Source organism: Oryctolagus cuniculus, chromosome 9 (genome assembly GCF_964237555.1).
Source record: "Oryctolagus cuniculus chromosome 9, mOryCun1.1, whole genome shotgun sequence".
Lineage (NCBI taxonomy): Eukaryota > Metazoa > Chordata > Mammalia > Lagomorpha > Leporidae > Oryctolagus > Oryctolagus cuniculus.
Genome location: NC_091440.1, coordinates 25,318,957 through 25,331,559, shown reverse-complemented (window position 1 = coordinate 25,331,559; position 12,603 = coordinate 25,318,957). Strand labels below are relative to the sequence as shown.

The following is a 12,603-nucleotide window of genomic DNA, read 5'->3' as shown; positions in this document are numbered from 1 at the left end:
CCAGAGGTTTGTCAACCCAGGGAAAGACTGCCCAACCATATGGATGCATCTTAAGAATCCCTCCTTGCACCATCAAAAACAATGTTACCTAAAGCCAGAGGCCCAACAAAGTTTAAAAGCCATAACAGACAACATACAGTCATGGAGACTTTTAAAACCATGCAGTAACACTCCAGTCCTGGGAATCACAGAATTCTGTTAATTCTGGATCCACCTATATGGGTAAATAGCCTATTCTTTGGACTGAATAATAAAAGACACCAAGACAGCAAGGACTCACCATTATCCAACTTAAACAGGCCTAATTCAAGGCCCCAGCTTAAAGCTTCCAAATGAGAAAATTCTGCAATCTGTATGAACAGAGAGAAAAGGGATTATTTTAGGGGTACTGACTCAGCTTAAGGGACCAGCTCAGCAGCCTATACAGTATATTAATAAAAAACTTGACTTGATGGCCAAGTTTGTGGTCAACCTGCTTCCAAGTTTTAGCAACTATCATATCCTAATCCCTGTAGAGCCCTCATAAGGTGACAAGGTTGCCAACCTAAAAAGAAAGCCTCTGGTTAACACAATTAGCTTTTTAAATGCCTCGCACCACTGTTGGAGGGCCCTGCAATCCAGCTGAAGATTTCTCCTCTCTTAAACCTGCTAGTTAGGGCTAGAGTTGTGGCACAGTGGGTTAAGTTGCTGCTTCTGATGCTGGCGTCCCAAATGGGGGCCAGTTCAAACCTCAGCTGTTCCACTTTCAACCCAATTCCTTACTAATGTGCCTGGGAAAACAGCAGAAAATGATTCAAGTACTTGGAGCCCTGTACCCACATGAGAGACTTGGATGAATCTCCTGGCTCTGGCCTTGGCTCTGCCCAGCCCAGCCCATCCCAATCCTGGCCATTGTGGTCATTTGGTGAGTGAACCAGACGATATCGCTCTGTGTCTCTCCCTCTCTCTCTCTCTCTAATTCTGACTTTCAAATAAATACATAAGTCTTTTAAAAACTGCTGTTTTTCTCCTAAAGGAGATAGGGATCCAAGAATAGAGAACTACACTAGCTATGCAGTAGTTCTACACACCTATGCATCTAGAAAGGACCTACTGGCAAACCCAGAGTTCTTTATTTATCAAGGAGCCTGCCTGTTTGGTGATGCTATAGTCACCTTAAATGAGATCACAGAGAACTTTCATCTTCTTCCCCAGATGATCAATCAGCTGTCAGAGCTGGAAGTCCTGATAAGAGCCCAAAAGCTAAGTAAAGATACCTACCTAGTTCTCCATGCTTGTGTGGCTATTTGGAAAGAAAGGCATCACAAATGGATCTCCTATCAAATGCCCTCAGGAGACAGACTGTTATGCTCAGTATTCCTCACCCAGGAAGTAGCAGTTATAATGTACATCAAAAGAGGACCAATGAAATAGCCGATGTAAACTGATTGACAGATCTAGCAGCCAAGGAGACTCTGAGATTTTAGAGGCCTTTTGATTTGGGAAAACCACATACAGGTGATCAGGACACAATGCTCTTTTGAAGAATCCCACTGGACACTTTCTAGAAGTCGTAGTCTCCAGTCCAGTGGATGGCTTAAGTCCAAGGGAAGTAACCATCCTGCGCCCTCCTTCCAGTGAAATGTGCAAAAAAGTATCCATCAAGCTTTTTTTGCTGCAGAGGAATAGATTTTTCAACTGGACCAGAGGCTATTTATGAGAACACACTTCCTTGTGAATATAAAATAGGTTGTGGAGGCCTGTGAGTTTTGTCTTAGGTGCGACTCTTTAAATCAAAGGCTTTCTCTATCCAGAGTACAAGTACAAGGAAGCTATCCAGGGGATGACTGACAACTAGATTTTATTCACATGCCTCAAGTAAGAAATATTCACTACCACTCAGTATGAGTACATACCTCACTGATGGGATGGAGGCCTTCCCCTCTGTAACTAAGAGGGCAACTGAAGAAGCAAAGGTGTTGATCTCTGAAATCGTTACTCAGTTTGGACTTTCTAAGGGCCTACAAAATGACAATTGCCCTCTTTCAAGGTGAACATCACTTAGGGAGTCCCTAAGGCACTAGTTATACCATATATCCTCCCTTGTGGCTGGAGATCCCAATCATCAGGGAAGGAAGAAAACACTAATGACTTCTTCAAGAGACACCCCAGGATGCTCTTTCAGGAATCTCACATTCCCTGGATTTCTCTCCTTCCCATAGCCTTAGTGCATATTTAAAAAGTGCATAAAAGCTTGGTTTAGACTCTTTGAGATGCTGTACGGGTCATCCTTTCTTTACTAATGATCTCCTAATGGATCATGACATGTCATACAGGATCGGATGCATCACAGCGCTTGCCAAATTCTAATAGGCCATTTTAAATCTGGAGACAAAACCCAGACAATTGGGATGCTTTTAAGATTTGCCAGGAGACTCAGTGTTATTCAAGGCCCTTCCAACTCACTATCACTTTGTAGATGAGGGTAGAGAAGGACCCTATTTTGTAATGCTTTCTATTCTCACTGCATTGAAAATGACAATATTGGTCTCCAAGATCCACTCATTCCCAGGTGAAAACAAGGATTTCTGAACGAACTTCAGATTCAATCGTGAACAATGGCATCGGTACCCCCAAGGAAGGTAAATAAGCCTGCCACATGATTGAAGTACTTACACTCCTTTTTAAAAAAAAGGTAAGTAAGTTTGTTATCCATACTCCTTCTCAACTTTCATCTCTCAATCCCATCATCAAATTGCAGTTTTGGGGGAATTGTCTTATTACTCAGAGAGCTAGATCTTTTCACCTAATTGTTTACCTATGTACCTCCGCTAAGCCATGGTTCCATGGCTTTAGTCTTTTTGACTATTTGAACACAGTGAAGGCTTACAAACAACCCCTTTATTTATGGAAGCATGCTCTTGACATCCCCCTTTAGAAAGACCCAGAGATGGTTACTCTGAAAACAGAAGTATCTGTTGATTTGTTGATATCCCCTCCTTGGAGAGATTCACGTTAAATGTTACTCTTATGGTTCAAGAGGGATGGGGGTTGGGCATGATAAGAGCCATCAAATCTCAGTAAACTGCTATTAAGTCTTTGGGTTATATGGTCTTGCAAAATTGTTGGGCATTAGAAATTCTCATGGCCCAACAAACTGGCACATGCACATTGTTAAATGAAACATGTTGCTTTTGGATTAATTCCTCCTCCCACGTGGACGAAATTCTACAGGTTCGGAAAGAACTCATAAGGCTCAAAGATAACCTAAGAGAACAGGGAGGCTCAGATCATAACTGGCTACAGTCCCTCTTCTCCAATTAGAACTCTCTAACATGGACATGAATCTGTTCTCTTACAGCCCCTCTTTAATTTTTATGATACTGCTAATGTTTGGGCTCTGTATAGTCAATTTTATACAACTTGTCTCTTGTCTAGAGGCTATCAAACTCTAAATGGTCCTATAGATTGAACCACAAATGCATGCTTTCTACTGGGGATACCCAGATAGACCTCTAGGGGAAGAACCCTGACTTATACATTCAATTTCGGTCCTTTCCAGCTCAAAGTAGCCAGAGAAGTCATTGTCTTTCCTCTCTAATGTCAATTAGGGTTACCTCTTCTGGGGGTGTGTGGTGGGTGGTGGGGATTGATAGGCTCCCATTAGAGAGAAAGGAATCAGGTAGTTCGTCCCCACCATCTGGATGTGCATCTCAAACAGACTCAAGAGAAACAACTGGCTTCACAATTGGAGACTTCTCAACGCCTTATTTGCATCTTTCCCAAACCAATCAGCCTCTGCAAATTCCCTGATTGGTTTATTGGCTTATTTTGAATGTTTCTTTGCATAGCCTCTGATCAGTCGTGAGAATGTCCTCTTTTACAGCCTGTAATAGCCCCTAGACCATCAGCTCTCAACAGTTTCCTACTTTAGGGATCCTACTACTCAACAAACTACTTCTGCTTTACATGCTGTTTCTTGACCACGTTCCTCATTATTTGTGAGCACGAGACAAAGAATGTGGTAAAGAAAAAGAATTGTAATCTAAAGGAGATATAACGTTTAAGATTTCAGCAATTTGGTGGAAAGAAAAATCTGCAGCCTTTCTTGGGAACTAGTCATTTCGAGTGTTGCTACACCAGTATGTGCAGCTTCTGTCATAATTAATGGCAAATGACACGAACCCTTACTCCATTCCAACACTTTCTACACATCATAGGAATGTCTACCATAGGGGTGTTAACCACAGAGACTTATGAATTCCTGTTTGTTAAGCTGGGTTTACTGAAATTTGTACAAGAGATCAGCATGTCCTTAACTGAACTACAATGATGAATCAAAAGATAAAAGTCAAGGAAGGGTGCTTAGAATATTTGGGGAGCTATTATAAGATGATTTTAGGGCAGAAATATATAAGCACAGCCCTAGAAGAGCAGGATGATGGGATTTACCATATTATCTAAAGAACTAATAATTTCAAGGGTCTTATTTTAGGATTATGAGAGTTTAGAAAATGCTACTACCACTGTGTCTTGGAACACTCATGTTTGAATAATGTGATGTTAAAATAATTTGAACTAGTTTGTGAACAGCATAGTTTAGAGTGATTTATTTATTTTGTAAATCCTAGATATTTTGAAAACTGATTTCTGTTTAATTTCTCTATACAATGTTATATCAACCCCCTTTTCAAAGACTACATGTATAAATGGCTTGTCAGTCAATACATTCAATTTTGAAAATTTTCCTAAATTTGGTCCAATTATCTTCTCCTTTTGATTCTCAAAATTTTCTGTTTTAATAAGATAAACTAAATGTTATACTTTTATTTGGAATTACTATTCTAATTTTCACCTTTCATTCAGCTTCTTTTTTTTTTTTTATTTGACAGGTAGAGTTGTAGACAGTGAGAGAGAGACAGAGAGAAAGGTCTTACTTCCATTGGTTCATTCCCCAAATGCCACTATGGCCGGCGCTGCGCCATTCTGAAGCCAGGAGCCAGGTGCTTCCTCCTGGTCTCCCATGCGGGTGCAGGAGCCTAAGCAGTTGGGCCAACCTCCACTGACTTCCCGGGCCACAGCACAGAGCTGGACTGGAAGAGGAGCAATCGGGACTCGAACCCAGCACCCATATGGAATGCTGGTGCTGCAGGCGGAGGATTACCCAATTGAGCCACAGCACTGGTCCCTCATTCAGCTTCTTGTAATCAGACAATAGAATGTATAGATGGCATCACACAACATCATATTCTTCATTATGTAGTCCAGTACCCCAAAATTGCAAGATGTTTTCCAACCATCATCATAGCTGAAGATTCCACAACTTTATATATATGATGTTAAGTACTTATGGGAATAGTTAGTGCTGTGACCATTAGCCCATAACCATCATTTCAGATCATAAGTTTCTTACTTAGAAATCAAGTTGTATACTATAATAATTCAGGATATACATTCAACAACAATGAAACAATAGAATTTTACAAAATGAGTACTGATCACTCAAAACAAGCATAAAACTATCAACCTAAGGGGAATGGATTCATATTACTATATTACAATTCCTTTTATTCCTGATTCTGATTTAGCTTTGAGTTTGATGGGAACGGGATTGCCTATTTGGCAGAAAATAGAAAATCCAGAAGTATTTGAGAAAGCTAGTGTGAAATTTTAGCAACAAACATCATTTATTTCAGGAATAAAGTATAGTTTTTAGTGAATTCAGGGAAGTTTTCTCTCTGTTCATGTTATAGTAACATGCATTTGAAGAGTTAACATCATCTATATGTGTCATCCTTTGATGATTAAAACAGGCCTTGAACCATCTTCTTCTGTTTTCCCAGGTGCATTAGCAGGAAGCTGGATTGGAAATGGAGCAGCCAGGACTCGAACCTGTGCCCATATGGGATGCTGTCACAGCAGATGGAGGCTTAGGCTTCTATGCCACAGCACAGGCCCCAGGTTCATTGTTTTATGAGATAAAAAAATCAGGAAATGATGTTGGTTGATGCAGTGTGTTTCTACACCAGTTGCCAGTGTTTCACTATTGTATATTGTTCCAAGATAGGATTTGCACCATCTTTCTCTTGTGTTTTTTTTTTTTTTTTATTTTTTTTATTTTTGACAGGCGGAGTGGACAGTGAGAGAGAGAGACAGAGAGAGAAAGGTCTTCCTTTTGCTGTTGGTTCACCCTCCAATGGCCGCCGCTGCAGCCGGCGCACCGTGCTGATCCGATGGCAGGAGCCAGGATCCAGGTGCTTTTTCCTGGTCTCCCATGGGGTGCAGGGCCCAAGCACCTGGGCCATCCTCCACTGCACTCCCTGGCCATAGCAGAGAGCTGGCCTGGAAGAGGGGCAACCGGGACAGAATCCGGCGCCCCAACCGGGACTAGAACCCGGTGTGCCGGCGCCGCAAGGTGGAGGATTAGCCTATTGAGCCACGGCGCCGGCTTACCATCTTTCTCTTGTACACTTGAAGTGTGTACTGTAAATACAAGGCACAATATAAACTCCTACCCTGGAAATAGGATTCTTCTTGTCTCTATAAATGATCTATGAAGCAACTACATATTTTGAAAATGAAACAAGTATTTCTGCCACATGGAAATTTGGAATATGGACAAATAAAAAGATTAATTGGGGAAAGAATCTGGATGTGTCAAAGTTGATAATACATAGAAAAAAGAAAAATAACAGTTTTCAGTTTAGTATTGACTTTATAAATCAACTGTTGATATAATGTGGGATAAGCGTTAATACTTATTTTTACTAACCACCATATTTCTATGTCAAAACAAACCCACAGCATACTAATCCATGCGATTCATTCTGGCAAGTAATAAACATTTCTCCCAGATTTGGGCAGTAAATTGATTATCAGATCTAATTTTCAGTATTGCAATGTGAATTTACCTGTTTCTATTTTAATCACAACATTTGGGGAAAATTTGTGTCAACGAAAAAGCCAGGCAATATTTCTAAACTGAAAAGTCACAACAGAATAATTCAATAAATAAAATAATACAAAACTTCTCGTCCAATGAAATTCAGTTCAAATCAAGTTATCATACAATTACAGGCAGTAAATATTTATTGCTGTACATTTCAAACTTAAGTAATGATGTAGCACCAATTTGTATATATATATGTTCATATTTATAAATATTAATCAGATAAAATCCTAAGAATTGGATATATATTATTTCATTTTCCATCTTACTGTTTATAAATTTCATATTTGTCACTGGTAAGATCTAATATGAGTTTAATAACCATATAATGCTTCTTCTTGATGTTTAGGCCTTGAAATATTTACAATTCCCTGTTTACAAATACTGTTTGACTTAGGGACAGATATTTAACTAAAATCAGACACATCAGAGACATTCTTTTCCAGGAATTAAGATAAGGTCACAAAGACGTTTGCTAATGATATTAACTTCAGAGGGTCAATAATAGCAAGTCAAATGGCCTGAAAGAGAAAGGGACAGGAAAAGAGACAGACAGAGAGAGAAAGAGAGAGAGAGAATGAATTTTGGTTCCTCAAGTTATTTCTGGTTCCTTGAGTACCCAGATCACATCAAGCTGCACCTTTGCTCTTGATTCTCTGTGATATTAGCCCAACCCTCCAAGACATTTCCTATTTGTCTTAAGCTCATCAGTGAGTGACTTTTGATTAATCCATTAAAAATTTATTTATTATATCTTAAAAGTCTTATTCAGATTCTGTAGTATGGCTTTATATCTTCAGTAGCTGAAGATTATTATACTCATTTATTTCTCATAACCTTCAATAGTTGCCAAATCAGCACTTCCTCAAAAAGCAAATAGTGGAACTAGAGGCTAAGAATGGATAGGGGCAATGTGAAGTAGAGGTTGGGTGGATGATGAGTATCAAAATACAGTTACACAGGAAAAACAAGTCTAGCATTCTACAGTACAGTCAAGTGTAATGGTGTACATAAAGAACTAGAAGACAGGCAAAGAAATGTTCCCAACTCGAAGAAATGGTAAGTTATGGGGCCGGCGCTGTGATGTAGTGGGCTAAGCCTCCGCCAGCAGCACAGGCATCCCATATGGGCACCTGTTCGTGTCCCGGCTGCCCCTATTCTGATCCAACTCTCTGCTATGGCCTGGGAAAGCAGTGGAAGATGGCTCAAGTTCTTGGGGCCCTGCACCTGAATGGGAGACTGGGAAGAAGCACCTGGCTCCTGGCTTTGGATCAGAACCCAGAGCTGACTATTGCGGTCATTTGGGGGGTGGGGATGAAAAGTGGATAGAAAACTTTTCTCTGTCTTTCCTTCTCTCTACCTGTCACTATATCTCTCAAATAAATAAATCTTAAAAAAAAAAGCAGTTGTAAATGATTAAGGAGATAAAATACTAATTGTCTAGATTTTATCAATGCACGCTGTTGATGTATATCAAATTATCACATTGCATTCCATAAATATGTACATTTGTTACATGCTAATTAAAACAAAAAAGGAAACAACTAGCACTTCTATTATGCAGTGTTGGCAACTTCAAGATATCTTAGTCATATACAGAGATTTTTCAATTTAGGATTCACTGTTCTTTTTGTTTTATTCTTATTCTTGTTTTTTTTTAACATTTTAATTTATTTTTTGAGATAACATTTTCATCTTGCATTATAGTTTAAGGTTTAATGGGCTACTAAATAAAGAGGTCAAGAAAACAAAAATATGAAGACCACAGTCCAACAGGAAAATAGCCAATGGCAATAAACAATAATCAAATGAAAAGATGTTCAATTTCACTCATATAATTAAAATATCTGAAGTTTTATTTTGAAATAATAGGAACAGAGTATGTATATAAGACAATTTCTAAAAGGAAAAACAGAGCTTCATTAATCATATTGATGAAAATATAAATATTTTGTTTGAATTTATTTCATTTCATACCATGCAGCTTCTCAGACCATAAAGGAATGAAGTTGGAAATTAGCTACTCAGGAATCCCTAGAGCATACACAAACACATGGAGATTGAACAACATGCTCCTGAATGAACAATGGGTCATAGAAGAAATTAAAAGAGAAATCAAAAATTTTCTGGAAGTAAATGAGGATAACAGCACAACATACCAAAACTTATGGGATGCAGCAAAAGCAGTGGTAAGAGGAAAGGTTATATCAGTATGTGCCTACATCAAGAAATTGGAAAGGCACCAAATAGGTGAGCTTTCAATGCCTCTCAAGGATCTAGAAAGTCTGCAGCAAACTAGACCCAAATCTAGTAGGATAAGAGAAATAATTAAAATCAGAGAAGAAATCAACAGGATTGAATACAAAAAAAAAAAATTACAAAAAATAAGCCAAACGAGGAGCTGGTTTTTTGAAAAAATAAACAAAATTGACACCCCATTGGCCCAGCTACCTAAAAAAAGAAGAGAAAAGACCCAAATCAATAAAATCAGAGATGAAAAAGGAAACATAACAACAGACACCACAGAAATAAAAAGAATCATCAGAAATTACTACAAGGACCTGTATGCCAGCAAACAGGGAAACCTATCAGAAATGGATAGATTCCTGGACACATGCAACCTACTGAACCAGGAAGACATCGAAAACCTAAACAGACCCATAACTGAGACAGAAATTGAAACAGTAATAAAGACCCTCCCAACAAAGAAAAGCCCAGGACCAGATGGATTCACTGCTGAATTCTACCAGACATTTAAAGAAGAACTAACTCCAATTCTTCTCAAACTATTCAGAACAATCGAAAAAGAGGGAATCCTCCCAAATTCTTTCTATGAAGCCAGCATCACCTTAATTCCTAAGCCAGAAAAAGATGCAGCATTGAAAGAGAATTACAGACCAATATCCCTGATGAACCTAGATGCAAAAATCCTCAATAAAATTCTGGCCAATAGAATGCAACAACACATCAGAAAGATCATCCACCCAGGCCAAGTGGGATTTATCCCTGGCATGCAGGGATGGTTCAATATTCGCAAATCATTCAATGTGATACACCACATTAACAGACTGCAGAAGAAAAACCATAGGATTATCTCAATAGAGGCCAAGAAAGCATTTGATAAAATTTTTTTGATTTAATAACTCAGCTCAAATTGAGCTCTTAATGCAATATCTGCAGGAGCAGTCCATATCTCCAATGCATCAATATCAGCCTCAGTGGGATAGATTTATGATGATATTTTGTTATCTTCTAAATTTTTCTGTGTCTCCTTTGTCTCTTTAAGCAGACCTTGAAGGTCCCATTAAAGTCCAATGACTATGTTGTTAGAATGAGAACACTATTCCTAATAAGGGATAGCCAACTTGGAAGCAGTAAAGAAAATCCTTTGAACAAACAGCTATTCTTTCCCTTCCTCTTCCAAATGGCCTGGCACAGAGCTGCTTAGCTGACCTGACTCTCAGAATAACAGCCAGACTTCTGCTTGATACCAACAAGATAGATGCCGAGAAAGCATTTGATAAAATACAACACCCGTTCATGATGAAAACTCTAAGCAAACTGGGTTTGGAAGCAACATTCCTCAATACAATCAAAGCAATCTATGAAAAACCCACAGCCAATATCCTATTGAACGGGGAAAAGTTGGAAGCATTTCCACTGAGATCTGGTACCAGACAGGGATGCCCACTCTCACCACTGCTATTCAATATAGTTCTGGAGGTTCTAGACAGAGCTATTAGGCAAGAAAAAGAAATTAAAGGGATACAAATTGGGAAGGAAGAACTCAAACTATCCCTCTTTGCAGATGACATGATTCTTTACTTAGGGGACCCAAAGAACTCTACTAAGAGACTATTGGAACTCATAGTAGCAGGGTATAAAATCAATGCACAAAAATCAACAGCCTTTGTATATATAGGCAATGCCATGGCTGAGGAAGAACTTCTAAGATCAATCCCATTCACAATAGCTACAAAAACAATCAAATCCCTTCGAATAAACTTAACCAAGGACGTTACGGATCTCTACGATGAAAATTACAAAACCATAAAGAAAGAAATAGAAGAGGATACCAAGAAATGCTCATGGGTTTTAAGAATCAGTATCATCAAAATGTCCATTCTCCCAAAAGCAATTTATACATTCAATGCAATCTCAATCAAGATACCGAAGACCTTCTTCTCAGTTCTGGAAAAAATGATGCTGAAATTCATATGGAGACACAGGAGATCTGGAATAGCTAAAACAATCTTGTACAACAAAAACAAAGCTGGAGGCAAATCAATACCGGATTTCAGGACATACTACAGGGCAGTTGTAATCAAAACAGCATGGTACCGGTACAGAAACAGATGGATAGACCAATGGAACAGAATAGAAACACCAGAAATCAACCCAAACATCTACAGCCAACTCATATTTGATCAAGTATCCAAAACCAATCCCTGGAGCAAGGACAGTCTATTCAATAAATGGTGCTGGGAAAATTGGATTTCCACGTGCAGAATCATGAAGCAAGACCTTTCATCTTACACAAAAATCCATTCAGCATGGATTAAAGACTTAAATCTATGACCTGACACAATCAAATTATTAGAGAGCATTGGAAAAACCCTGCAAGATATAGGTACCGGCAATGACTTCTTGGTAAAGACCCCAGAAGCACAGGCAGTCAAAGCAAAAATGAACTATTGGGATTGCATCAAATTGAGAAATTTCTGTACTGCAAAAGAAACAGTCAGGAAAGTGAAGAGGCAACCAACAGAATGGGGAAATATATTTGCAAACTATGCAACTGATAAAGGGTTGATCACCAGAATCTACAAAGAGATCAAGAAACTCCACAACATCAAAACAAACAACCCACTTAAGAGATGGGCCAAGGACCTCAATAGACATTTTTCAAAAGAGGAAATCCAAATGGCCAACAGACACATGAAAAAATGTTCAAGGTCACTAGCAATCAGGGAAATGCAAATCAAAACCACAATGAGGTTTCACCTCACCCCGGTTAGAACGGCTCACATTCAGAAATCTACCAACAATAGATGCTGGCGAGGATGTGGGGAAAAAGGGACACTAACCCACTGTAGGTGGGAATGCAAACTGGTCAAGCCACTATGGAAGTCCATCTGGAGATTCCTCAGAAACCTGAATCTAACCCTACCATTCAACCCAGCCATCCCACTCCTTGGAATTTACCCAAAGGAAATTAAATTGGTAAACAAACAAGCTGTCTGCACATTAATGTTTATTGCAGCTCAATTCACAATAGCCAAGACCTGGAGCTAACCCAAATGCCCATCAACAGTAGACTGGATAAAGAAATTATGGGACATGTACTCTATAGAATACTATACAGCAGTCAAAAAAACGAAACCCGGTCATTTACAACAAGATGGAGGAATTTGGAAAACATCATGCTGAGTGAATTAAGCCAGTCCCAAAGGGACAAATATCATATGTTCTCCCTGATCGGTGACAACTAACTGAGCACCAAAGGGGAAACTTGTTGAAGTGATATGGACACTATGAGAAACAGTGACTTGATCAGCTCTTGTCCTGACGGTTGATGTACAATGTAATACTTTATACATTTTAGTATTTTTTTTGTTCTAGTACTATGGATGAACTCTGTGATTAACACACAATTATTCTTAGGTGTTTAAATT

At 38.9% G+C, this 12,603-nt stretch overlaps 1 long non-coding RNA gene across 1 annotated transcript in view; it reads right to left on the bottom strand.

The window, feature by feature from the left end:
- Positions 1-12,603, bottom strand: part of LOC103349096 (uncharacterized) — a 374,077-nt gene that overhangs the window by 96,133 nt on the left and 265,341 nt on the right. The window contains exon 5 of the long non-coding RNA XR_011378685.1: positions 281-350. This is a non-coding gene — a long non-coding RNA (uncharacterized lncRNA). The remainder of the gene's footprint in view (positions 1-280; positions 351-12,603) is intronic.